Raw genomic sequence first — 27997 nt, 5'->3', positions numbered from 1 at the left:
TCAGGAAGTTCACGGTTCACGTATTGCTGAAGCCTGGCTTGGAGAATTTTGTGCATTACTTTACTAGCGTGTGAGATGACTGCAATTGTGCAGTAGTTTGAGCATTCTTTGACATTGCCTTTCTTTGGGATTGGAATGAAAACTGACCTTTTCCAGTCCTGTGGCCACTGCTGAGTTTTCCAAATTTGCTGGCATATTGAGTGGGGCACTTTCACATCATCATCTTTCAGGATTTGAAAGAGCTTAACTGGAATTCCATCACCTCCACTAGCTTTGTTCGTAGTGATGCTTTCTAAGGCCCACTTGACTTCACATTCCAGGATGTCTGGCTCTAGGTCAGTGATCTCACCATCGTGATTTTCTGGGTCGTGAAGATTTTTTTTGTACAGTTCTTCTGTGTATCCTTGTCACCTCTTATTAATATCTTCTGCTTCTGTTAGGTCCATACCATTTCTGTACAGTAGAAATAACAAATCGACTCAAGGGATTAGATCTGATAGATAGGGTACCTGAAGAACTATGGACAGAAGTTCATGACATTGTACAGGAGGCAGTGATCAAAACCATCCCCAAGAAGAAGAAATGCAAAAAGGCAAAATGGTTGTCTGAGGAGGCCTTATAAACAGCTGAGAAAAGAAGAGAAGCAAAAGGCAAAAGAGAAAAGGAAAGATATATCCTTCTGAATGCAGAGTTCCAAAGAATAGCAAGGAGAGATAAGAAAGTCTTCCTAAGTGATCAGTGCAAACAAATAGAGGAAAACAATAGAATGGGAAAGACTAGAGATCTCTTCAAGAAAATTAGAGATACCAAGAGAACATTTCATGCAAAGATGGGCTCAATAAAGGACAGAAACAGTATGGACCTAACTGAAGCAGAAGATATTAAGAATAGGTGGCAGGAATACACAGAAGAACTATACAAAAAAGATCTTAATGACCCATATAACCACAACGGTGTGATCACTTACCTAGAGCCAGACATCCTAGAGTGCTAAGTCAAGTGGGCCTTAGGAAGCATCACTACAAACAAAGCTAGTGGAGGTAATGGAACTTCAGCTGAGCTATTTCAAACTCTAAAAGATGATACTATTCAAGTGCTGCACTCAATATGCCAGCAAATTTGGAAAACTCAGCAGTGGACACAGGACTAGAAAAGGTCACTTTTCATTCCAGTACCAAAGAAAGGCAATGCCAAAGAATGCTCAAACTACTACACAACAGCACTTATCTCACACACTAGCAAAGTAATGTTCAAAATTCTCCAAGCTAGGCTTGAACAGTGTGTGAACCGAGAACTTCCAGATGTTCAAACTGGATTTAGAAAAGGCAGAGGAACCAGAGATCAAATTGCCAACATCCGTTGGGATCATAGAAAAAGCAAGAGAGTTCCAGAAAAACATTTACTTCTGCTTCATTGACTATGCTAAAGACTTGGACTGTGTGGATCACAACAAACTGGAAAATTCTTAGAGAGATGGGAATACCAGACCACCTTACCTGCCTCTTGAGAAATCTATATGTAGGTCAAGAAGGAATAGTTAAAACTGGGCAAGGAACAATGGACTAATTCCAAATTGGGAAAAGAGTATGTTAAGGCTGTATATTGTCACCTTGCTTATTTAACTTATATGCAGAGTACATCATGAGAAATGCTGGACTAGATGAAGCACAAGCTAGAATCAAGATTACTGGGAGAAATATCAATAACCTCAGATAAGCAGATGATACCACCCTTATGGCAGAAAGTGAAGAGGAACTAAAGAGCTTCTTGATGAAGGTGAAAGAGGAGAGTGAAAATGCTGGCTTAAAATGCAACATTCAAAAAACTAGGATCACGGCATCCGGTCCCACGACTTCATGGCAAATAGATGGGGAAACAATGGAAACAGACTTTATTTTCTTGGGCTCCAAAATCATGGTGGGCGGTGACTGTAGCCATGAAATTAAAAGACACTTGCTCCTTGAAAGAAAAACTATGACAAACCTAGACAGCATTTTAAAGAGCAGAGACATTACTTTATTAACAAACATCCCTCTAGGGAAAGCTATGGTTTTTTCAGTGATCATGTATGGATGTGAGAGGGACCATAAGGAAAGCCAAGCACTGAAGAATTGATGCCTTTGCACTGTGGCTCTGGAGAAGACTCTTGAGAGTCCCTTGGACTGCAAGGAGATCAAACCAGTCAATCCTAGAAGAAATCAGTCCTGAATATTCGTTGGAAGGACTGATGCTGAAGCTGAAGCTCTGATCTTTTGGCCACCTGACGTGAAGAATACCTGATGCTGGGAAAGATTGGAGGCAGGGGAGGAGAAGGGGACAACAGATGTTGAGATGATTGGATGTCATCACTGACTCAATACACATGAGTTTAAGTAAGTTCTGAGAGTTGGTGATGAACGGGGAAGGCTGGCGTGCTGCAGTCCATGGGGTTGCAAAAATTCGGACATCACTAAATGACTGTAATGACTGAACTGACCCACCAAACACGTTCGCAGCCTTCAGGGGTGGTTCCAAAGAGCCAGGAGTGCCTGATGAGAGTTGTACTCAGAGAAGTCCTTTTGCAATAGTGGGGTTAGCAGCCCTCTACTTTGGGTGCTTTGTTCCTAGGATATCTTCATGGGGCTTCCCAGGTGGCTCTAGAGGTAAAGAACCTGCCTGCCAATACAGGAGATGTGAGTTCGATCCCTGGGTCGGGAAGATCCACTGGAGAAGGGAATGGCAACCCACTCCAGTATTCCTGCCTGGTGAATCCCATGGTCAGAGGAGCCTGGCGGGCTATAGTCCATGTGGTCACAAAGCAGTGGACACGTTTGAAGAGACTTTGCACACATACACAGGATGTCTTTTGCCCCCCCGCCTCCCCCGCCGCCATGGCTCCTCACCAGCTCCTGAGGCAAGAGGCCCCACACACTCATGGCCATTTGTCCTGGGATCATGGCCTCCAGGAAGGGGACACACTGAGTTCTCTCCTCATGTCCCCTGCGATCTGAGTAACTTGGAAACTTTCTGCAGACTTATTTTTTGTTGGGCTGAAAGAGAAAGACATGGGCACACAGAAGAAAAAGAGAGAGGCAGTATTTGTGGGAGAAAAAAAAAGAACACAGAAAGGAAGAGGTCCAAGGAGACTGCCCAGGACTAGAATAGAAGAAAAGCCTGCCAGCGAGCCAGGTGCCTCAGCGGTGCTCCCTGACACAGCAGCTCACAGATGCAAACAGCCATGCTCCGTGTGTGTCTGTGTGTGTGTGGTGTTCCCACAAAACCCCTAAAATCATTCAATAATATTTTAAGGTTTTTTTTTTTTTTTTTTTTTTACAGGATGAACAAATTAACATTTGGTGAAATTTTTCCTCCCTATCTAAACCCAACCCTGGTTTTTCTCTCTCCATCTGTGTTCTTTTGGCAGAAACTTGTACAGAAAAAAAAGAAGAAGAAGAAGGAGCAAAGGGTCATTCTGGGAAGTGATGGGATGCTGGCCAAGCTGGGAACATTCCACAACCGTGGTGAGCTTCTGCTGAAGGGGCCCAGCCACTGGCCACCCTGGGAGACGTTCGTGATGGAGGAGTAGGGCCTGGTGAGGGGCCTGAGCTGCAGGTCCGTCGCTTGTGTGCTCACTCTTACGTAAGGGTCACAGCAGCTCCACTTTGGGGTTTTTGTGCAGTTGTGTTTCGTTTTGTAAAGCTTCAGCCCTGCCATCCGTACCACATGCTTCTTGCCGGGGGAGGGGGAGGGGGTGCGGGGTGGTCATCACATGAGCTTCCTGAGCCTGGAATTTCCACCCTGGTTGTCCCCACACATTGTGGAAGTTGAGGAATAAATCCTGCATTTTTGCGTTTAACCGCTGAGTGACTGGGTAGGCCCTTAAGGGAGGGTCAGTGTGACCTCCAGAGAGCGGACATTGGTTGTTCACTTGCCGTGGTCCTTCAGGCAGGAACCCATCTTCCTGACCAGGCCAAGCTGGAACTCCGACCTGAGTCAGCCTGCAGGGTCCTCCCCAGCAGGTGTAGCGGAGACAGCGTCTTCAAGGTGGCTTGCGGAAGTGGAGAGTCTGACTTGTGGAATCCCAGTTCTGCCCTGTCCGTGACCTTGAGCAAGTCACTTAATTTGTCTGAGCCCCACGTTGAAATGTATCTGAGACTTGATGGCAGGGTTAAGTGAGACTGAGAACAGTTCCTGGCACAGACTCCGAAGGCGACGGCCACTTATCTTATCGGCCCTGGCCTCCTCGTCCTCGTCCCTGGAGAGTGCCCAGTGCCAATGAATGAGGTTAGGGTGGAGTGGGGTAGGGAGGGCTGGCATTTACTGGAAGAGTCTGAGCTTTCAGTGTTTCCCCCTCGGCCCCACTCCTGCTGCTCCCAGGAGCCCTCTAGGAGACGGGTGTAGCCCTGAGTGCAGTCTTTACAATTCTAAGTGAGCCAAAGAGCAGCCTGTGGCTGCCTGTCACCATCAGAAAGGCCAGGTTGTGCTAATAGGAAGTGATGGTTGGTCCCATTTAGTAGAAAATGTCCAGGAAGGCAGGATTTAAAGGAGGCTCACATTCCTATGGTGCTTCTCCTGGGAGCTCAGGCTCAGGGGTGAGCAGCATGGACTCAGATGCAGAAGGGCCTTGCAATTTGGGTAGAAGGAGAGGTGGGGCTTGCAGGCCCTGCACTGGCCCTGCCACTCACCAAGGATTGTTCTATTTCTGTAAACCCTTTATTCAGGCTGAAAAGGGGGAAAGTTTGGGGGAATATTTGGGAAGGATGGAAATGCTCTTGGGCTGGTATAGCATTCTCAGAGGGGCAGAAATGGTGGAGAACAGACACATGGGGTCTCTGTGCTGCTACCCTGGGGTCACCCAAACAAAAGCAGATCTGAGTCTTGGCAGTTTGATGCCTGGAAAGATGAGATGATCCCACAGTTTCACCAGCAGTTCAGGGAGCACACAGTTAAACAGCCTCACCATCACTCTGCTGGCTCAAATGGATGACGATGTTGTTCGTTTTCTTGTGATCCATCAAGGCTTTTCTGAGGCAACTCAGAGATTTGATGTCATTGTTCAGTTTCAGGGAGGGAAGATCACCGGCTTGCTCAGGGATCCCTGGACATCACTGATGCGATCCCAGAGCCAGACCTTCCTACAAGATGGATGCGTGTTCATGTGCCCTCAGTTGCTAAGTTGAGTCCAACTCTTTTCAACTCATGGACTGTAGCCCACCAGGCTCCTCTGTCCATGGGATTTCCCAGGCAAGGATACTGGAATGGCTTGCCACTTCCCCCTCCAGGGGATCTTCCCAACCAAGGGATCAAACCCACATCTCCTGCACTGGCAGGAGATTTCTTTACCACTGAGCCACCTGGGAAGCCCAAGATGGGTACCAGGGCATAGTTCAAGGCAGGCTCAACTCTTTCTCCACCCACTGCCCGCTTCCCAGATGAGCTAGTGGGAATTACTTGACTTCTCAAGGAACAGCGTCCTGGGGCCCAGATCAGCAATTTTTGCCCACTGACAGGTCAGGCAAAGTGGACCTTAGGAGGGCCACTTTCATTGGGGCATAGAATCCCCTGCTCACAGGTCTGTCTAGTCCTCTGGACTCGCTCCTTTCAGTGGGGACACATGCTACCTTGTAGCTGGAGGCCTGGACATTCTGGGTGTGCATTTTGTTACAGAGACTTAGATACATAGCATAGGCTCTGGCCATAAGGATCGTTTAGCCGAGCTGAGTGTCTTAATCCTTTGAGCTGCTATAACAGAATACATTGGCTTGGGTGACTTATACACAGCAGAAATTTATTACAGTCCCAGAGACTGGGAGGTCCAAGATCAGGACAGCAACAGATTTGGTGTCTGGTGAAGGGCTGCTTCCTGGTTCATAGACAGCTGTCCTATGACTGTGAGCTTGTGTGTGGGAAGGGGTGAGAGAGCTCTCTGCAGTCCCTTTCAGAAGGGCACTGATTCCATCAGGAGGGCTTCAGCCACATGAGCTAATCACTTCCCAAAAGTCTTGCCTTCTAATGCCATCATACTGGGGGTTAGGATGTCAACATGTGAATGTGGGAAGGACATTCAGTCCATTGCCCTGAGCGCAGCAGGTAAACTAGCATCTGTGATATGTCAGAACACATAGAAGGTAGGTACCTATTACTGTGATGGGCAGCCATGGCGTAGAGTCACAGCATGGTAGAAAAAGAAGGCACTTCAGTGGGAAAGCATGGATTCAGAAAGGTCAAGTAATCTGCCCCAGCCTCACAGTAGAGTTGTGGTAGAAATGCGACAAGTTATACAGGTTTCATGCACCCCAGTCACGGGATGGTTCTGTCCTGTCTCCCATACCATAGCTCCATGTGGAATGAAGAGCTAACAGGGAAGCCAGCGCAGAATGATGGAAAGGTCTGAGCTTTGAGACCAGAGAATCCTGGGTTTGAATCCTACTTACTCTTCAGGACAACACGGGCTGAGTCCATAAATGATGATGGACGCTCACAGGCAGTGATGGAGAACCTTCATTGAGAGGACCCACTAAAAGAATTTATGAGTGTTTACATTTCCTGAGCCTAGGTTTCTGCATCTGTGAAATGGGAACAGCAGGGGCCCCCTAAGTTGTGCCTGTGGAGGGGGAGTCCATGAGAGAAGACGTGGAAAGCACTCACAGTGTGTCCTGCCGTTCCACAGCCTTATTGTTTACCAGGCTGTCAGTTAAAGCAAAAGCCACATCTTGCAGAAAATAAGGTTAAAAGCGGGTCTGAGAGAGGAGAGATTGTCAGAGCCCGGAGGAGAAAGCTCTCCAGGAGATGAAGAATGACCTTGCCGAGGGGCTCACCAGGGAGGAGTCGGCCAGGTGAATGGCTGGCGTTTAGCTGAGCCAGGCATTCTCGGCCTCGCTCCCGGCCCCCTTGGCCTGGGAAGAGTGCCCTGCATGTCGGCTGCCAGCGCTCCGAGGCGCCGCGTAATTACTTAGCGGTTTACTAGCATTGGAGACACCCAGGGTGCACTTGAGCCATCAATTAGCTCCCGCTCACAGCCCCCCTGTGAGGCCCAGTGGTATCAGGACTCCCATTTTTCAGCCAAGGAAACTAAGGTGTAAACAGGTTAAGCAACCAGCCCAAGGTCACACCTCGAGTCAAGCAGTCACGAGGCGCCAAGGCTGCGTCCTTGCTGGCTCCCCGGCCTGTCCTTAGCCCACTGGCCCATGCTGCTGCCTATAAAATCCGCCGTTTATATCTCGTCAGAAAGCCAGGTAGTGCACCGGGGACATTAGGAGATGTACAGAAAGGCCATTCAGCTGATTTCCAAGGCACTGCAGGGTTTTTAAGGAGATGTTTAACCCCTTGCTTGGAGAGGTCGATGGGGGCGACAGGACCTGAGTTGGCAGTTCCTGTGCTGGGCGGCCAGCTTGCCTCTCACGTCACAGCTGACTTTGGGGGCCTGGCTCTGCTTTCTCTCCACCTGCTCCAGGAGACATGCGTGCTGGCACCATCTGGGGACCCCAGAGAGCATCTCCTAGGAGATGCTGAGATGGTGAGTATGAAGTGCAGGCCCCACTCCAGCTGGCCGGTGGTTCCAGGACTCTCCCATTGGTTCCCATTAATAGGAGAGAAAGGTGGCCTGAGGTTGACCAGCTTTCACAGGTGTGTGGGTGAGCCGGCAGGAGGGGTGAGGCCCGAAGAGCTCTCTGTTGCCTGATGGTTCTCCTGGCCACACAGAGCTGCTCCTGATGGTCCCTGCCAGCCAGCCACCTCCCTGATTTGCCTGTGTTCCAGACCTTTTCTCTCTCAAGGGCACTGTCCTAGCCCATGTCCTGTTCTTCCCAGGCCTTTCTAGGTCACCAGCCGAATATTCTTGGTTTCTCCCTCTCCCTCAGCATCCCTTCCCTAAATCCAACCACTTGTCTCCCTAAAATATCTCATGGATATTTCTGGAATTTCTACCCAGACAGTTCTACCCTAGACCATTGTAGGTAAATCAAAAGCTTAGCACCAGATGAGTGGTCTTCAGACTGTGTGGGGAAGCCCAGATGAGGAGGCCTTTGGTCCTGCTACTGGGATGAGGGAGAACTCAGCAGGTAAGTCTCCAGTCTCCTAACAGATATCCTTCTTCCATCAGATAGTCTGCTCTTGTTAATTTTATCAGTTGGGCTTCTACATAAGATATCATTTGAATGAAAGACCTTGCAGCTTGTGAAAGTTAAGGAAACTACCTAACCTATGGCAAGGCCAAATGGGGGCATTTCAGATAGACCGGGGTATCTTTTAATGTGGGCTTCCCAGGTCGAGCAGTGTAAAGAATCCACCTACCAGTGCAGGAGACCTGGGTTTGGTCCCTGGGTTGGGAAGATCCCCTGGAAAATGGAATGGCAACCCACTCGAATGTTCTTGCCTGGAGAATCCCATAGACAGAGGAGCCTAGTGGGCTACAGTCTATGGGGTCATAAAGAGTTGGACACAGCTGAGTACACACAATAGCAATCTTTTAATGTCCCTCCAGTCATATGCTTATAGCCTCAAAGAGTGAGCCTCCTTGAATATAAACAGGGAGCCCACAGAAGCATCTCTTTTCTTGTAACTTTTGGGAGTCTCCAGGGACCTCAGGCATCCGAGGCTACTTTGGGCAGAAAAGTTCAAGCTGTCAGCTGAGTCTCTGGGCTGGGAAGGCTGCTTATAGCAGAAATCAGGCAGGGTGAGTAGGGAGGATGGGCAGGGACTACCTGGCAATAAGAGGACTTGGCCCAGACTCCACTCCAACCCCCAGCTGCCTCAGCCATGGCCTCACAGAGAGCTCGTCAGAAAGAGACATGGAAAGATGCCAGAATCATCCTATTTGTCCGGAACCCAACCTGAGCCATTTCCAGGCACTCGCAGGCATGAGTCCCTTTTTCCAGGTACAGACTGGGTGTGTTCAGGGTAGAGTGAGTGATGTGGGGAGCAACACAGCCTCTTCCTGGAAGGGCCACCCAGCGCCCCGCCTCGTGGTCTCTAGCCTATGTGGCACCCTCCTGGCCATGTCTGTGGTATATGTGGGCCAACCACAGAACCTCACCCTCGTTTCCTGGGTCCTGAAGGGCACAGACTAGGGGACCAGACACGTCTGGATTCTTTCCCCAACTTGGCCACTCTGCAAACCCTGAGACCTTCGTTAGGCAAGTGAATGGCTTTGAACCTCAGTTTTTTACCCTGTAAAATGGGGAGAAGTCATTTAAACGATCTGCACTTTAGTTTTTTCATACATAAAAGTACAAATAAAAGCAAAACCAATATCCTTGATTGTAAGGATCAAATGAGATCGTGTATGAGAAGAAAGCACTGAGGCGAACCTGACTCCGTGAGCTCAGTTTATCAGGATGAGGATCTGGTTGCTGGCTGAGTCTCCTGGGGCTGCTGGCCCCGGCCATGTCACTAACTTCTCCTGCCCCCACCCCGCCCTCAGCACTCTCCTGTGCGGAGTCGTCTGTCCCTCCTCCTCCCATTTCTCACCCTTGACGCCCCATCTGTCCCCACCAGTGACTGGGTCTAGGATGTCCCCCTCAGGCGTTCCTGCCCAGAGGAGAGCCTATAAACACATCTGGGACTAGTTACCATTACGTGTTTCAGCTGTTAGTGGGCACGCAGGCCTATTATTGGCAAATCACACTTTGTTAACAGAAGCCAAAAATTAAGCGTTTTAATGTGAACGTTTTGACTTTTGAAGCATTGACTGTTTCTTAAGCACTGTGCAGGTTAAGCAGAATACGTCTGCCGCCGGATGGGCCCACATCTGTTGCAGTGCCTTTGGTTTCATGCCGACCTCCCTGGGGCTGTGATGTCTGCCTCCCCTCACCGTGTACCTGGAGGAGGAGGGACGCCAGTAAGGAAGGAAGGTGGCTGGGGAGAGAGGGAAAGTGGAAGGCCTGTGCAGCCGGGTGGCAAGTTCTCCCACTCAGAACATTGATCAGCCGACCCGCGTGATATATTGAGTTCGTCTCCACAGGTAATTGTTTAAATGTTATAGCAGCTTTAACGTGTCGTCTGTTAAAGCGTATTGGTTAGGCAGCCATTGCAGACTTGTAATGTGGGTAATATTTAGATGATTTACTAGGTGAAGTGCAGCTTCTGATTCAATCAGAGTTGCCTTTGATTCAATAGGTGATGTATCTAATCCGACTGGGAGCCCATCGAATCCAGAGGTGACGTGTTTGATTCACGGGCTGATGTACCTGATTTAGAAGTGATGGATCTAGTCCATGCTGAAGGATTCCAATTCCCCCACACCGGATGTTTGCTTCAGTGTGTGATGTATCAGTTTTAATAATAAGACACGCTTTGGGGTCAATGAGGGTACCGGCTCCTCCACACCTGGCACGTCTGTGGCTATAGCCCACTTCCTACAGAGCTGGTCTCAGCCTCGTGGATCAGAGGGACAACATCGGGGCAAAACCTAGTTTCCCAAGTGCGAGCTGAGCCTCCCCATGCTGTGCCACCGCCACCCTTCTGAGATCCATACCTGGTCTTTTGTCTGTTTAATTGTCCAGGGGTCCACGGCACGGCCATCATGCTTAGGACCTGGTTCCTTGCATGTGAGGGGACACCCTAGGCAATTAGGAGATGCTCACCTGTGTAGACTCTGCTCTCGGCGGCCGGAGGTTCCTGGAGCCTCACCTGACACTTCGTGGGGTCCCCGTGCAGTTTTCCCAGGCTGGGCACAGAGCTTTCAAAGAACGTTTGAGGGACTGGATTTTCACATCCCAGCTGGGGAGAGAGGGAAACCACCTTTCTTCCCCTCCCCCTTCCCACCTCCCTCCCCCAGTGACTGGCAACCTCATCCTCCCAAGAGTCAAGATGTCCTGTTCCTATCCTCCCCTCTGCCCAGGATGCCCCTCCCCTTCTCCTCCTCGTGTCAGCAAGCTGTGCACCCTGTCCAGAGTCACCGCCTGCTGCCACCCTCCCTGACAAGCCACCCCAGCCCTGTACCTCAGCTCAGCCCCAGAAGAGCGCCCTCCATGGTTTTCCTAGTCTCTGGCCGCATCTCTGTGATAACACTTGTCACATAATGTTGTCCTGTGGCGGAGAGGTCTCTTCTTCACCCTGCTGTCCTCAGCACCTGGCCGAGTGCTGGCAGACTGACACGCAACCTCAGAGGGGGAGGTAAAGGTTTAATTAATAATGTTAATAGTGAGAGCTCATATATATGGAGCTCCACGTATATTCTAATTGTTATAAGTGTAAAGTCCTGATACTTCATCTCTTTATCTCTCTTAATCCTCACAGCACACCATAAGTGGTAAGAACCATCATTACCTCCACATGTACAGACGGGAACACTGAGGCTCGGCAAGGTTAAATGATTTCCTCAGGGTTCACCTTAGCCAAATCAGAGTTGACGCTAGATTTCTCAGACCCCAGAGCCAAGCTCTTAACTGTCGCATCATGATCTGGCCCCCAGAAACAGAGAGACTGCTCTGTCCTCAGCCAGGATAGGGGGGCTGGAGTCCCTGGGGATGCAGAGATACCGGCACACTGCTCTGTCCTCATCCAAGACAGGGAGGCTGGAGTCCCTGGAGATGCAGAGATGCCCTCAGGGAGACAAAACCATGACAGAAGGCAGAACAACCTAATTAGCAAACTGAAGCACAGGGGGAGGGGCAGAAGAGGCAGGAGTTATTAGGGAGGCTTCCTGGAGGAGGTGTTTGATCTCACTCTGGAGGAAGAGAAGAAGAAAAGCGGGGCTGCCGGCTATGCTGATGCCTATCTCAGCTGCTCTTCATTCAGCTCTCATGTCCTCAGGCCACCTCTAAGCATGGGGGAGGCAACAAGGCTGAGTGTGCGGCAACTAGTCTTTCTGGTAACAACTAGTCTTCCCCCTACCAGGAGCTCTGTGTGTCCGGGAGCTGGGCCATGACAGCCCGATAGTAGGAGCAAGCAGCGATCCTATCTCTGCCCACAATGCATGAGTCGTCTCATCAGATGCCAGGAGGGAGAGATGATGCTCTGAGCCTATACTCAGGTGAGTCCTGGATGCTCTGCAGCCACAGGAATCATCCAGGTCCTGCCTCTCTCACTCCTGCTCCTCCAGGACTGACCCCGCAGTTTCCCGCTCGCTCATTTCCATCACAGCCTTGTGCCCCCAGAGCTCTGGCCCCGCTTCAGCCTGCAGTCCCTTGTAAGATGCCATCATCCACGGAGTGGGGTTTTTGGAAGACAGACTCGGAGTTTAACCTGCCGCCTCCCAGGCCTCTGTCGTGTTGGGTCTGAGGAGAAGGCGGGAGATGTCTGAGGCAGGGCTCTGCTTCCAGGTGACCTGGCCCACTTCCTGTCACAGGCCCCACAGTCTGTCCCCATGAAGCTGGCATCTGCACTGAAGCAAGCTCTCCGCGGGAGTTTGACTGTGACTGCGTTAGGCCAGGTGTGCAGGTGCCCAGGGACGGGGCCCTGGCGTCAGAGATCGCAGGGCCCGCCCCGCCCAGCTCTCCACTGATCCAGTGCCACAGCTCCCTGAGCCCTCCGCCTCCATACTCTTCATCCCACCTCCCAAGAGAGCAAATCTGACTGGTTCAGAGCAGCCTAGAGGTTGACCCCTGGGCAGCAGGGTTACAGCAAGCACAGCAGGCAGTAGTTGGGGGAAAGTGTGCAAACCAGAGCAGCCAAGGAGGAGAGGATGGACAGCTCTGTCTGGGAAACGATGCTTTCCTGGCTACCGGCTGTAGGCCAGAAACTTCCACATTCTCCATCCCGTCTGGCTCCTCAGCCCTGAATTCTACCCCCATTTAACAGAGAGAAAACTGAGGCTTGGAGAAGTTAGTGGGCTTAGCCAGGGTCATCTATCACAAGTGTTGAAAAATGAGGGAGGGAAGTTACACGTGCTAGCCCAGGGCTGCCCACCCTGTCTTTCTCTGTTTCTGTGCATCTCTGTGACTCTGTTTCTCTGTGTGTCTGTCTCTGTGTGTCTTTCTTTCTCTCTGTCTCTCTGTCTCTGTGCATCTCTCTGTGTGTGTCTGTGTGTCTCTGTCTCTGTGCATCTCTCTGTCTCTGTGTCTCCCTATCTCTGTGTGTCTCTCTGTATCTCTCTGTCTCTGTGTATCTCTATGTGTCTCTCTGTCTCTGTGTGTCTCTCTGTCTGTCTCTGTGTCTGTCTGTCTCTGTGTGTTCCTCTATCTCTGTGCATCTCTCTGTGTCTCTCTGTGCCTCTCTGTCTCTGTGTGTCTCTGTGTGTCTCTCACGGTGGGCTGTCAGGCCCTGTGACAGGCTGGTGTGGGAGATTTTGGACCAAGTACATCTCCGTGTCCTCCGGGCTCACCACCCAGGCAGAGGCCTGCTCTAGCCCAAGGTTGGTGACGGGCCAGACAGGCTGATTCCTAGGAGGCTCGGTGCAGAACAGCTGCCGGTTCCATTTCTGCTGCTTCCGGAGGCTGCCGCGGCCCTGACTCCACACACTTTCCCAGGCTGCGCCCGAGAGTGGGGGGTCCTCACATGCAAACAAAGGAACAGCTCAGCCCTGCAAATGGCTTTGAAAATGGGGCCACAGGGATTCCACTTGGCTGACACACTCCTCCCTGGCCCGGGCTTCCTCCCCCAGGGGCGTCCCCCAGGCCCTGCCGGCCAGCTGCATCTCCCACCGCCACCCACTCCAAAGCCCTGACCACACGGACGTGGTGGCTCAGTCCAGAATTCCCTGCACACCCCTTCCCACGCAGGGAGGGGCGGGCAGCAGGGGTTGTGGGGGCTGACTCACTGCCAGAATCCAACACCGGTCACAGAGCCTCACGGGGCACCCACACCCACCCCGGGCTCAGCCCTGCCTGAGCCGAGCAGGGTGTTCACACGCGACTTGCCTGTCGTTCTTGTCTCGGATGAGACCTCCAGTCTGAGACAGAGGATGTTAATGCCCCACACACTGTTGAAGGGTGTCAAAGCATTTATGCAGAACTCGCCAAGGGCTGACCACAAAAGACACAGGCACCTGTTAGCCCAGCAGCCTTCCTGTGGGGTGTCCCTGGGGACATACGGACACATTCGCAAGAGTACAGAAGCACTGACAGTTTTGAAGACGTCACTTGGCAGCCCCTCTGTTTTAGGTGTTCTCTCCTAAAGCCAGTGTGTCTGAGCATACACTGGTGGTTTCCAGTTTGCCCACGAAACAAAGAAAGGCCTTGCCCATCCTGAATCGGGCTGTGGTACATCTCCTCAGTGGGTAAAGTGCTCAGCACCAAACAGGACTGCAGACTCCAGAGGCCAGGCGTGGGCCACACGAACAACAAGTCCCTGCAAACTCTGCACCTGGCTGCCTGCCACCCATCTATCTTGCGCTAAGAATGCAAATGTCTCCAGTACATATTAATGTATACATTTGAACTGAAAAATGAAATCCGAAGTTTTCCTTTCTTACAAAAAGTTATGATCTAGCTATTTGCTTTTTGCCAAATTACATTATAAGGTGGCTATTTTTCATAAATTAAATAACCCAGATCTGCAACTTCAAGGTTTTGATGAACAATATTTAAAGTGTATACATCATATTCAATACACCAGACATTTTATCCTTTATAACTATGTCAACTTGTGATGTAACATTTTGGACGTCAATATCAAATGCTTAATAGTGAAAGCATTTTAAAATGCTTAAAAATATTTGAAAGGCGACATGGTTTTCCAAAATTCTTTTAGAAGCTAGTCAGACAAGAAATGTTGAAGGCCATTGCCTGAGTCCACCCCTCACACTTCAGTGAGGCACAGAAGAGGACTGGTCAATAGCAACTGATGGGGACAGTTTCCTCAGAGCAAGAGTTGTCTTGCGAGCCTGCTCTGTGGCCCTGGATCCTCGGGAGAGAGTGACCTCAGGCCTCTGGACAGATGCTTACTGCGCAACAGGAATCTGAGTCATGGTGACCAAACTAACTGGAACCTCTCAGGAAGGGAGCCCTTGAGGGAGCCTGACATGAACCCAGGAGCTGGAGACACTGTGTTGATGCCTGGAGCGCATCTGTAGAGGCCCGAAGGTGAGCGGCTGGATGAGGGCGGAGAAGGCAACAGTGGGGAAAACCGGGCTTCCACCCAAACAGGAGAAGGACAAGGCCGCGGGCCATCTTTTGAGGGCCAGGTGCGCCAACGAAGGCAGCAAGTATGATTTTGTTTTGGAGAGCCCTCCAACCAAGCAGGCTTCCTGCCAGGGCCGAGGCAACCCCGAGAGAAAGAGGCTGGAGATGGCCCATGGAATGCAGAGCTTGAGAAGGGCAGGTCATAAGCTGTCAGCTAGAGATCGCATCTCCCCAGCCATGTAAAGGCTCAGCAGGGACCCCAGGAAGACCCACAAATGCCCATCACAAGAAAATGAGCCAATGTTTGCACAGGGGCCAGATTGTAACAGTCCAGGCAAGAAGGATCTTCCCACTGTCACACCTCTTCCTCTGCCCCAGCCCCAAAGAGCCAGAGGCTGCATGGTTGATAGAAAAGGAGATGAAAGTGAAAACAGTGAAGCTGGCCACAGTGTTCCCCTGAGTCCGGGTGGAGCTGGGAACAGGGAGAGGCTTTAAAGTAGGTGGGAGAGTGAAGCTCTGGGATTAGACTGGACTGGACTTCTTAATACACTATTTGAAATTGTGTGATAATAAGATAAAGTGATGAAATCTACTAAAATTGGGATATGACCCAGGCTAGTGGAAAGATAGGCCATGGTAAAACCATACATAGTCATGTTTGATCTTTCGCTAACTTCCCATAGAGTCAGACTCCACAAGGCAGGGAGGGGGTGGTCAAAGCCTGGTGCTCATGGTTAGGCTTCAGAGAAAGCAAACCTCCACAGGTGAGGTCAGGCAGAGAGAAGAACAAGGCGAGGGGTCCATGCTAGAGGAAGGTGATGGTGCAGGGCAAGAAGGGTCACGGAGCAGCTTTGATTGCACAGCGTGTGGCAGAGGGGGGAGCCAGCGGGGAGCGGCGGGCAGGGTGGGAACTGCTCCAACAGCATCCACACCCTCAGGCGTCCCCCCAGTTTAGTAACCATGAGTCACAGGGGGCCACCTGTGACATGTGCCAAGAGTGTGGTGCAACGTGTTAGAAGAATCTGGAAGAGACTTCACCTGAGATGACTGCACCTCTGAGTTGGACTTTGAGAGATGGGAGGCTGAAGATGCTGAACGAGTTTATGGAAGAGAAGGGCAGACTTGCTGAGTCCTGGGTGATGCCCACACAGCCCTGCTAACCCTGCGGTCTCCCAAAGCCCAGACAGCGCTACCTATCAGCACAGATCCATCTGCCACCCTCCGGAGCCCCAGCCTCTGAGCTGTCACTGTAGTCACCTGGGCTTAGGCACCCAGATGAGTTGGGGCCGCAGGCGGAGCTTTCAGACGTGCCTGGCAACCTGCCCTGCTTGGTCCATTCAGTCTCCATTCTTCTTAGCTCCAGAGCCAGTGCACCCACAGACGCAAACATGTGTACATGTCCACATACACACACATGCATGGTGACATGTGTACACACACTACAGATGGTACTTGTCTCAGGGAGCAAGCTCTTTGAGAAGAAGCAGAGTCAAGCACAGGCAAATACCTTTTGCCTCCTAGTCCCTAACTCACCAGACATAGCCATTTTGATTAAGGCAGCCAACGATGAGGAAGAAAATAGCCCAGACTCATCCCACCCACCAGGGAAGGCTTGGGTACAAACAACTGCCGAGTCTTGCCTTGACCGTCTCCCTCCATCACATGAGCCCTGTTAACTTCTTGTCCCTTCAGCATTCTCTCTGCCTGCAGAGGAGGCCATGGCCATCTTACGAGCATCTGGAGTCCCTAGGTCTCAGTGGCCTGGAGGTCCTCAGTTCTCCATGCTCATGCAGGCCCCCCAGAGTCCGGACTTAGACATCTGGTTCCCCCATCTGTCCAACCTGTAGAGGGAATGCTACTCTCTCCATGAGAGCACCAAGAATCTCCTGTGTCAGTTCTAGGAAGGAGAAGCCCTGTGGGGAAGGACGGTTGACCAAGTGACGTGCACTTTCCCTGAGATGGACCTTCTGTTGGGCTCACTCCCATTTCCACCAGCATATAACCCCATGGGAGTATTGTTCCCCTGATTGCTCTGAACAAGAACACTTGGTTGTCTGGAAGGACCTTGGTGCTCTTTCCCAGTTACCTGGACAATTAACTTGCTGGCACCTATGGCCCCAAATTTCCTGCAGGGGAGAGCCTGGGCCAAGGTCAGTTGCCCAGAGTCATGGGTCTCAAGGGCTCCAGGTGCTGGGAGCTGGTGTCCTTGGACGCCTCTGGTAAGTGCTGGACCCCTGGGCCAGCCTGCATTGTGCTAAAGTGGTCTGATTGCTGCCCCCAAAGACATGGTTTTTCTCTTGCTTGTCCTATAAGAAGAGACCTTCAGAAAGGACAGAATCCCTATGTGGGAGTGAAAAAGTTTGCCAGCGCAGAAAACTTCCCAAACCCATGGGCCCAACAGGAGAATGGGGGCCTTTGGTCCGGGACTCCTTATAATTTTCCATTCTCTGTAAAACCTGTCCCTTAGCCCATGCACTAGGACATCTGCCTCCACCCTGGTGCATGATAAGCAGTGCCCACCAACAAGCCAGCTAACTGTGCCATAACAAGGAACTGTCGACCGAGCAGCTTAAACAGTTCAGGAGTCTAAGATCAGGGTGCCCAGAGGGTTGGGGTGGTGGCCCATTGGGGTGGCCAATTCGGGTTGGGGCAGAGCAAGGGGATTTCCAATACTGTTCTTTGGTGTTGTGTTGGGAACAAAAGTCTCGGGTTTATCTTCGTTTCCGTCTCTACCCAGGCATTGCTGGGAGTGGTTACATAATGTTTTCACTTAACAATTGTGTGATATGTGCTTGTTTCCTGTATACCAGCATCCCCAGTGCAATCTGTGCATCTAAGATCCAGAAGGATCAAGTATTAGGACTCGAAAGAACACCAGGGAAAGACTACAAAGTGTTTGCTGCCCTGAAGGCTCTGCTTGCCTAGAGGAGAGTCACATAGCCTTTAAACAACACTATCACAATATGTTAAGTCCCCTGATCAAGTGATGCTTTGGGGGTCCCAGCAAGGGACCAAGGAAATGGCAACCCACACCAGTATTCTTGCCTGGAAAATTCCATGGACAGAGGAGCCTGGTGGGCTTCAGTCCATGGGGCTGCAGAGAGTCAGACATGACTGAAGTGACTGAGCAGGGATGGGAGCAAAAAGGATTTCCCACTTTTTGGATGATTAAAGTGAGGCCTGGAGAGTCAAGGTGATGACAAGTTTTTTGGTTTATTTTCTTGTTTGTTGGTTGGATGCCAAGCCCAGGAGAGGCCCGAGCACTGCAGGGCCCCATCTCTCTTTCCAGAGTCGGGTCTGTACATGGGGTTGCCTCCCACCCTTTGGTAGCCCTGACACGCAGCATCCCCAGAGAAGATGCTGGCAGGGCTGCCCTCGCACTGGCTGAGTACCTGGAGCCATACCAGGCAGGCGATGCCCACCCTGTGCTGGGGCCACCTGGACAGTTTGGTGGCCTTCTGGGGGTGGGGGGTGGGGTGTGCAGGGGCAGGGAGTCCACCTGGCCTGGTCTCCCGGCCACAGGAAGTGACAGCTCCTGGGCTCATGTCAGCAGCTGTTGCTTGGTCTGCATGGCTGGGATAAACAGGCTGATGTCCTCAAGGCGACCTCCCTGACTCAGAGAGTTTGGGAACTGAGGTATTTGTTCCCTGGGGGGCAGGGAGGAGGCAAGGACAGGACTTGAGCTGCTGACTCACCCTCTCTTGCTATCTCTGTGTTCCCATTCTTGAGGAGTCAGGAGAGAACTGGGCAATGAAAGCGCTCTCTGCGAAGGACAGGTTCCAGGACAGGCTCTCATGCCGCCCCTCGCCTCTTCCAGATGGCAGCCGCTTGGAGCACTGTCTCGCCTTCGTAAGAAAGCCTTCCTTACGAGGCCTCTGGGTGGTCAGGCGAGCAAGGGAGGGGAGAGATGATCCCACAGGGTGCCAGCCGGAGGCACAGCTAGGTAGAGTCACCACAAATATTTTTGGGGTGACATATGAATTGTAAATAAACGAGGTGGGGATAATAGCAGAAACAGCCTAGAACTTTAGTGAACAGAGGAGCCTGAAGGGGCATTAGACAGTGCACAGTCTCAGCTCATGGCCAGGGCCAGCTTCTTGGGCAGGTGACCTCTGCAACCATATAGGGCCCCACCCTCAGAAAGGCCCCACTCTTGGTTTAATGCTCTGCTGCTACCATTTGAAATTCACAATAATTTTCTAACAAAAGACCCACATTTTCATTGCACACCAGGCTCTGCAAATTATATAGCCAGTCCTGTCCACAGCGTTCCAGGTGAAACAGAGAGTCCAAGAGGGATCATGGCTGCTCAGGGTCACACACTTTATTTGTTATAAAGTAGTAGTGAAAGTGTTAGTCACTTAATCATGTCCAGCTCTTTGTGACTCCATGGAATGTAGGCTCCTCTGAACCTGGAATTCTCCAGGCAAGAATACTGGAGTGGGTTGCCATTTCCTTCTCCAGGGGATTTCCCCGATCCAGGGATCGAACCTGTGTCTCCTGCACCTCAGGCAGATTCTTTACCATCTGAGCCATCGGGGTTTGTTATAAAACCTGAATGGACCCCCCAGTCCTGTGTTCTATCACACACTGAATCTCACTCTGCCGTTCATCTCTGTTTGGGGCAAGAATGTCAGACTCTTGACTCCTCAGCACCGAGGCTCTGTGCTCTGTCGCTCTGTCCACAGAGATAGGCCTTGGCCAGTGCTGTGTGGGCCATGGCATCATGGGTGGGGCTGGGTGGTTGTTAGTTGTTGGCAGCCCCCAGCTAAGGGGAACTGGAGTTCAGGCAGCGATGTTGGAATCTCAGCTCAACTCTTTCTTCCTTTCAACCTCTCTCTGACCATTTCGGATAATAGTACCTATTTTTAGCAATAACACAACGGTTAAAGATAATATATGTCCAGAACCCAAGATGTCAGCTTGTATGCGTTTTGGAGAAGGAAATGACAATCTACTCCAGTATCCTTGCCTGGGAAATCCCATGGACAGAAGAACTTGGTGGGCTACAGTCCAATGAGGTTGCAAAGAGTCAGACACGACTGAGCAGCTAACCCACCACCGCCACCACTAGCTTTGCGGTAGTTCCCACTGGTAGGAATCAGCGCTCCTTCTCCATCCTTCCTTCACCTGCAGACTGGCACAGCTTCTCAGACCTCCGCCTCTCTGAGTGGCAGGTGGGTTAAGAGAACTAATTTTGGAGCAGAGAGAGATTTAAGCTGCAGTTCCATTCCTAGCTGGATAAGCTTGGGCCAGTTCCTTTATCTTGCTGAGCCTCAGTTTTCTCATATAGGAAGCGGGAATAATAATGGGATTCAGTGTATGGAGTTATTAGGAGGATTGAGTCTGTGCAAAGCAAGGATTTAGCACAGCACCTGGCATAGATCAAGTGCTCGATGAAGAACATTGTTGCTGTTTTCTGTAGCTCCGCTGGGCCTGGCTTAAGGGGAAACCCCTGCCTTAGTTCTTGAAGCTGTCTTCTTGAACCCTCCTAGTCACACCATACTCTAGGGACCAGCAAGATTGGCCTAGCCTTGAAAATCACCAGAAATGCAGAATCTCAGGCCCCACCCAGGCCTACTGCAACAGAATCTGCAGTGTAACGAGATTCCCAGGTGACTCATGCATTCACTTTTGAGAAGCAGTGTGACTTCCAGTGCATGCAGCTGGCCTCTCTTGCCCTGCCTAAGGGGAGATGAGTCACTGCCTAGACCCAGACAGAATTCTTCTTAAAAAGGCAGAGCCCAAGCCTGCCATGGTGGATTTGACTAGAATCTCGGGCCCTTCCTGAAGGCTTGCAATGTGGCTGGGAGACTAGGCGAGTAAGGCAGTGATGTGAAGGGTGTATTGAAGCATAAATGAGGGATACTACCGCGGTGGTCCCAACAGGAAGTGAAGGGCCTGAGTTAGGACAGGGCCAAAAGTGTGGGGGAGAAGGGGCTGAGTTGTAGAAATGTGTCCATCTAGAATTCAGCAGACTTAGCACCCAGGTTACAGGTAAAATAGGATAAGGAAGGATCAGGGACAACTCTGAGGTTCTAGATGGAGATAATGGGATGATAATACATTGATAGAGACAAGGTTGGCCAGAAGGAGGAGAAGGGGTAATGATTAAGTGAAAGAAGGTATGCTTTCCATCCAGGACACTGTAATTCTTTTTTTTTTGTTAATTGAAATATAGTTGCTTGACAATGTTGAGTTAGTTCCTGCTGTACTTGAATCAGCTATATGTACACATATATCCCCTCCCTAGGGAGCCTCCCTCTCCCCAGTCCTACCCCACTATGTCATCGTAGAACTCCGAGCTGAGCTCCTTGTGCTCTACAGCAGCTTCTCACTAGCTAGCTATTTCACACATAGTGGTTTATATGTTAGGGGCTTCCCCGGTAGCTCAGCTGGTAAAGAATCTGCCCGCAATGCGGGAGACCTGGGTTCGATCCCTGGGTTGGGAAGATCCCCTGGAGGAGGGCATGGCAACCGACTCCAGTATTCTTGCCTGGAGAATCCCATGGACAGAGGAGCCTGGCGGGCTGTAGTCCCTGGGGTCGCAGAGTCAAACACAAGTGAGTGACTGAGCGCAGCACAGTCTTTATGTCAATCCTAGTCTCCCAACTTGTCCTACCCTCCCCTTCCTGCTCTGTGCTGGACACTGTGATTCTGATGGACAGGTGGTAAATTAGTTAAAGGTTTTCCATGAGAAGAGCGGGCTTCCCAAGGCAATCAATTCCCATCTCCTTGCAGCACTCATTGTTCTGTGGAGTGCTTCAGGGCAATGAAGTGGAAAGGCTGTGGGTTCAAGTCCTGACTCTCCCACTTAGGAGCCGTGCACCGTGTACAAAAGTTAACAAACCTCTCTGCACCTCAGCTTTTACATGTACAAAATTACCTATCTCAGACCCCGGCAGAGAGGATTAAATGAATTAATATTTGTGATGTGCCTTAAACAACGCCTGGACCATAGCAAACACTCAGATATTATCCATTATTATAATGGCCTGTTTATTTGAAATTGTGAGGTCCTTGGGGACAGGGACCTCAAATAAAATCATCTTTGTGTTGCATAACACTAAACACAAAGCAGGTATACAATATGGTCCATGACATATGTTGTTCATTAAAGGTGGCCCAGTGGGCCGGTATGGTATCTGTACACAGATGAGTACAGATGTTGTATCCCTTTACAAATGTTCATCCCTTCCCCACTCACTTTTTTCTAATCACAACTTAATGACTTGTAGGTAATGAGAATCCGTGCTCATTCACAGCCTAAGCTTGGCTGTGGGTTACTCTGGTAACTGAGCTGGCTCTTGGGTAAATCCACTCTCCCCAGAGGATGATACTGCCCCTTGAGCAGGGGCAGCCTGTCCTCTGAAGATTCTCTCGTTCATTTGACAAAGATTATCTGTGTGCCAATCAATAATAATGATATTCACTGCTATTTCTTGAGGTCAGACACCAAGCTGAGTTTGAGTAAGACCAAGGCTCTGCACCTTGCTCTAGAGCTCACAGTCTTGTCAGGGAGAGAGACAGGAAGACAGGAGATTGTAAGAGAGTGTGAGATATGCGACATGGGAGGTAACACTTGCTGCCAAGGGTCGGGCAGACTCAGAGGAGAAAGAGCACCCCAGTGTGCTCACTTGAGATGTGTCTTCTTCCAAAAGAGGACCAAGATGGCAGCCCTGAATGCATGCCACTCCCACCCCAATGCCGCATACATTTTCTCTTTCACTGTCACACTGGGCTTGGTGACACTGGTCAGGGTTAAAGACTGGGAGCAAAAGGAAGGCAGAGGTCAGGTGCCAGGCACACGTGCATGGAGGAATTCAAGGCTGGCACAAATCTTAGAGTGTCTCAGGTCCTCTTTACTAGAAGCAGAGCTTGAGATCTGGGGAGAGTACAGCTGAATTATTGAGGGGGTACTCCTCAGGGAAAACTAAGGAGGGAGAAGTCACAGAAAATCAAGGAAGGAGAAAGAACAGAGCAAGAATGTGGTCTTAGCTGAAGTCTAGTCTTTTCCCAGATTCTCAGGGTCGGGGCTGAAGAAGCGTGCCCAGGCAAGGCACTCCCTTGGTCACTCAGCCGAGAAGGCAGGAGGCTCTGAGTTGTCAACAGTCAGCAGTTGCAGCATGTAGGTGGGCACACTGACCCAGAGAAGGGGGCCTGGGTGTGGCCTCAACTTTGCCAGCACAGGCAGGTTCAAGTCCAAGGTACCAGCATTCCACAAGGTCCACTTACCCCCAGGATCACTTTGGTCTATGTGTGACCTCTTAGAACATGCACTTTGGGAACTGAGGTGTTCTGCCAGGCTTCTGGAAGAATCTCAGGCCACACTTGGTGTAAAGCTTTCTGGTGACCAACTCTTCCAAGTCTTTTCCACAAAGGCTGCTGCTGAGCACATCTACCTCATCCTGCTTGTGCATCCAGAATATTCCTAAGAACCAAGACTTTGAGTGTTCGGGACAAGTTGATTTGCCGCACACGATTGGATATGGACACCCTGAAAGTTAGAACTCAGAAGAGCACTGGAATGAAAGTCGATACAACTGGCTTGCTGTGTGACCTTGGGCAAGTCCCTCCAGCATCCCAGCTCTCTCAACTTTGGTTTCCTCACCTGAAAAATGAGGAACTAGACCAGAAAGTTTCCAAAGTGAGATATCCCAGAGAAAGCAAACAGACAAATCTATACAGCAGATATTAAATTTACATCTGCTGTTCACACACATCTGTAAACTGGTGTGTGTAGTTCTGTGTGTAGAGAAAAAGGAGAGTATTTGCAAGCCAGAGTGCTGGGACCTTTTATTCATATGTATTTAGAACCTTTGCTGTTTGTACTTGGCCAGCTTTGGATGGCAAAACAGTCTATTCTCTGTGGAAATTCTGACTTATTTTTCCAGCTGGTCTGCCAATTGCCAAGAAATGTCATCTGAATATCATTATTTAATCGAAGATTAGTCCACGCCTGTGATATAGGCTGTAACTATTATCTTCTTTGATTCTTTACATAAGCACACATTTTCTTCCAGGATTAAACCTCACATTCATAGAGGTAAATACTACTCCATCTTTGACCAAATGGCCAGGAGCATGATGAAGTAACCCATTGGAATTGTGACCCTCTGTATCTGTGTGTGTGTGTGTGTGTGAGTGTTCATTGTATATATGCGTGTGAGTGGGAGGAAGTATAAGTGAGTATGAGTGAGAAAAATACCTTTGGATTCATTTCTTACAGAAAGAAAGAGGACCTTCCTTGATTGTTGGTCATATCACCATAGCCTTCTTGCAGCTGATTTCCAGTATTTGTTTTCAGATCAGAACATGTGAGAAATAAAACCCAGCCAAGCCTGCTGGGAGGTAAAGGGATGGACCAGACTCTATTTGCAACCCAGTCATATTGCAGATCTCTTGGGTAAAGCAAAGGAGGAAAGGGCAGGGAGGGCATGAGTTCAAGCTGTAAATGTTGGCTTGGGTGTTGGAAAACTCTAGACTGAATGACCTTAGGAGGCTCCCACTTAGCCCTGGAATGTCTCCAGCCTTCTTAAGCTCCATGTGACATCTAAGCTAATCTAGTGCTTTCAGGGTTTCTAGGACAATTTTCTCATTGGCCTTGGTCTAGCCAGTTGAGGTGATAGCATTTCATTTCAGTTTTTTTTTTTTTTTTTAATCAGGTTGCTCCCAGTAAACCTGGGCCCCCACCTGCCCTCAGAATAGAGCTCATTACAAAGTTAGGACTGGCTCCCCAGTTCATGAAATCCCTTTAGATTCCTCCCTTTTTTATAGCCTCTTGGATTCTGCCTGGTCTTAGGGCCACGCTATGGCCAAACATCTAACACCACCATTCCCAAATTATTAGCTAAATGATTATCTGCCAGAAAAAGAGAGTCCAGGGACAAGACCTTGGACCTACTCGGCTGCGTGACTGTTCCCATACACCACAGTGGGGGCAGAAGAGGTCACTGGCTTCATCTGTAAGAGCTGTACGGACAGCAGCCCTGGACCTAACAATCAGAAATTCTCAGAACTTACTTATTCTCCTCTCTGCTTCATTTCCTTGAACTTTTTCTATTTCCAAAGGCAGTTCATGGACATGTGTTTGTGGGTGCATGATGCTCAGTTATGTCTCACTGTTTGTGACTACATGGACTGTAGCCCACCAGGCTCCTCTGTCCATGGAATTTTCTGGGCAAGAATGCTATTTCCTACTCCAGGGGGTCTTCCCCACCCAGGGATCAAACTCTCATCTCTTGCATCTCTTACATTGGCAGGCAGACTCTTTACCACTGGTGCCACCTGGAAGGTGCAGTTCACGGATGTGTCAACTCAGAGAGGATCATAAACATCAGGATGATCACGTGTATGCCTCCAACACTTCACCACAGGCCTGGCCTGTTGTAGGCCCACAAATACATTTTTTGAAATAATGAATGGGTGAGTGCATGAGTGCATGGAGTGGGTGGATAGATGGAGATTTCAGAATAGATCGTCAAGATAATCTCCTTTGGAAAGGGTAGAGTTGGGAAAAGTTCTTCATCTGCATTTGTTACACTGTTACAGACATAAGTGTTTCCTACCCTACTGAGTGATCCAACTTTCAAATCAAATTGGAAAGCTCCTTTGAGGTTCCTCTGGGTGCATAAATGAGAGTTGGAGGAGGAACAGAGGCAAATGGGGAAGGAGTGACCAAGGTGAAGGCCAGACCTCAGTTCCCATTTGAGCTATATGTGCATTTCAGGTCTTTTCCCATACTACTCCGCACATCTCTCCCCCTGGTGCTCCCACAGGTAATGATGGGGGAAGATGACTCGATGGAGAAGATAACCAGAAGCCCAACCAGATTTTTTTTTTTTTTTTGTCCAGTTGCTCAGTATAGAGTGACTCGTAAGAACTCCAGACAAGGATGACGATGGAAAAGGAGTCTAGCAGTTCAGGGGAGGGTTGGGGGAAAGAAAGGGGGACCCTGGAGGCTGGGAGAGAATGGGAAACATGTTTTGTAAGATTTCCAAGATTTTTTGGGGCTGTTGTTAAGGACTTTTTCGTAAGACCTGTTATCCTGCTGGGGTTTGCATCACTATTTGATCTAAGCCCCAACAGGACGACTACATCTGCTACTAAGCTGTGTTGTAAATGTCTTTAATTTTTATATTTCATCTGAAGGGAGTTGTTAAAGTGAGTTTACAGGGTGATGGCTCTTTGAATAAAGGCCATCAATACTGGAGCAGGGCTCTGTGTGACACTTAATTTTCGCTCTAATAAGCCCTCCTAAAACATTACAAGATTTAGAAGAGGTGTGTCTCCACCCCCGCCCCCTTTCTTCCTTTCTCCTTTAACTTTCCTCTTCATATTTTGCCTCCACTCTCAATCTCTTGTGCTCTCCTCTCCTGCTTTCCTTGAAGGACACATTTGAAGAGAATATTTCTGCCCAGATGACACCACTTCTCTTTTCACTGCCAGCCAGATGTGCTCTTGACTTCTGAACAGGAGAAATGTTTCTTTGAAGTTTTTCAAAGACGTTGCTTTTATTTAGAATGTTCTTCCCTTTTCTTTCTCTCCCTCATGTTTAACTGCTTGGGAAGCCCTGGGAAGGGTTTTCACAGGGGCCTCTTTTCTTTTCTTGGGGGCATAAAAGGACTGGGATCAGAAGCACTTTATTCCCAGAGAGCCTTCTATCTTCGGCCCCTATGATTCCAAGTGTTTGCTGGTGGAGCCGCTGTCCCCAAAAGCAAAAAGAAGATGGCATCGCATTTATCCTGGAAGCAAGCACATTCCTGAGATGAACAGAATAGTTCTGTTGGGGGTGCATTTTTCTGAACATCTATCTTCCATAAGGTTGGACAAAAGAGGCTTTTTCTTTCTGGCTATGGTGCAGTGGCTCAGAAGATAAAGAATCTGCCTGCAATGTGGGAAACCTGGGTTCGATCCCTGGATTGGGAAGATCCCCTGGAGAACAGCATGGCAACCCACTCTGGTATTCTTGCCTGGAGAATCCCATGGACAGAGTTGCTTGGCAGGCTGCAGTCCATGGCTGCAAAGAGTCAGACACGACTGAGTGACTAAGCCACGTGGTGCAGTCATGGAGGCTCAGACACTCTTGTTCTGTCACTAAGGCACGCCAGGCCTCACTGTTCCTCACCATCTCCAGGAGTTTGCCCACGTTCATGCCCAGATGCTCGTGGCTTGGCCTGAAATTTTGTTAAAACAAAGATCAGTGATGGGAATTCAGGGGACACTTCATAAAAGGATAGATTGGCACCCAAAAAATAGATCAGAAGCCCCTCTGAAAACAAGAAGAGAGCTTTGTTCTGTCTTTATCTCCCTCAAAGCAGCACAGTTCAGCATGCTACTGGGCTGACCAGTGTTTTAAAAGGGAATTGGGAAGAGTTAGTGCTTCAGGAGATGTAGTGATAGGAAGCTGCAAGATCCATTTGGAAAATGGGCCCATCTTTAAAACAACATATTAGTGCAGAGGATTTGGAATATGAAATCCTAAAGTTCCAGCTGTGTGCACACTACCTGTGTCTCTATCCCCATTGAATGTAACTTCCAAAAAGGTGACACAGTCTGGGGCCTGAAAGAATGCCTGGGACTCAGGAAGCACATGGTAAATCTTCGTTGCCTTTGTGGATGTGTCTGTCTCGCAATAGCCGTGATTCTTTGGGAGGGAAGGGCATTCTAGACTTAGAAAGAATTTTTTGCCTTAGAGTTTCTCAGAGGAAATAGTTACAGTAAGCGCCCTACATATGAACCTTCAAGCTGTGAACTTTCAAGGATGCGAACGTGCATTCACATATCCAACCACGTAAGTTAGTTCACCATGTCTGGTGTACATTGTCATGTGCGTGCACCCTCCACAAGTGTTTGTGCTTTTGTGGACTTTGCTGCACAGTACTATATAGAGTACAGTGGTACAGATCTTTGTTTCAAGCTAGATCTGCAAGAGGAGGACTTCTTTGAGCTACTTGCTGTGCAACATAAGGAGCTTACTAATGAAGACCTAATGGAATGGGAGGCCCAGGGCAAGG

The sequence above is a fragment of the Bos javanicus genome, chromosome 8, assembly GCF_032452875.1.
Source record: "Bos javanicus breed banteng chromosome 8, ARS-OSU_banteng_1.0, whole genome shotgun sequence".
Taxonomy (NCBI): Eukaryota; Metazoa; Chordata; class Mammalia; order Artiodactyla; family Bovidae; genus Bos; species Bos javanicus.
This window is presented reverse-complemented; position numbering follows the sequence as displayed.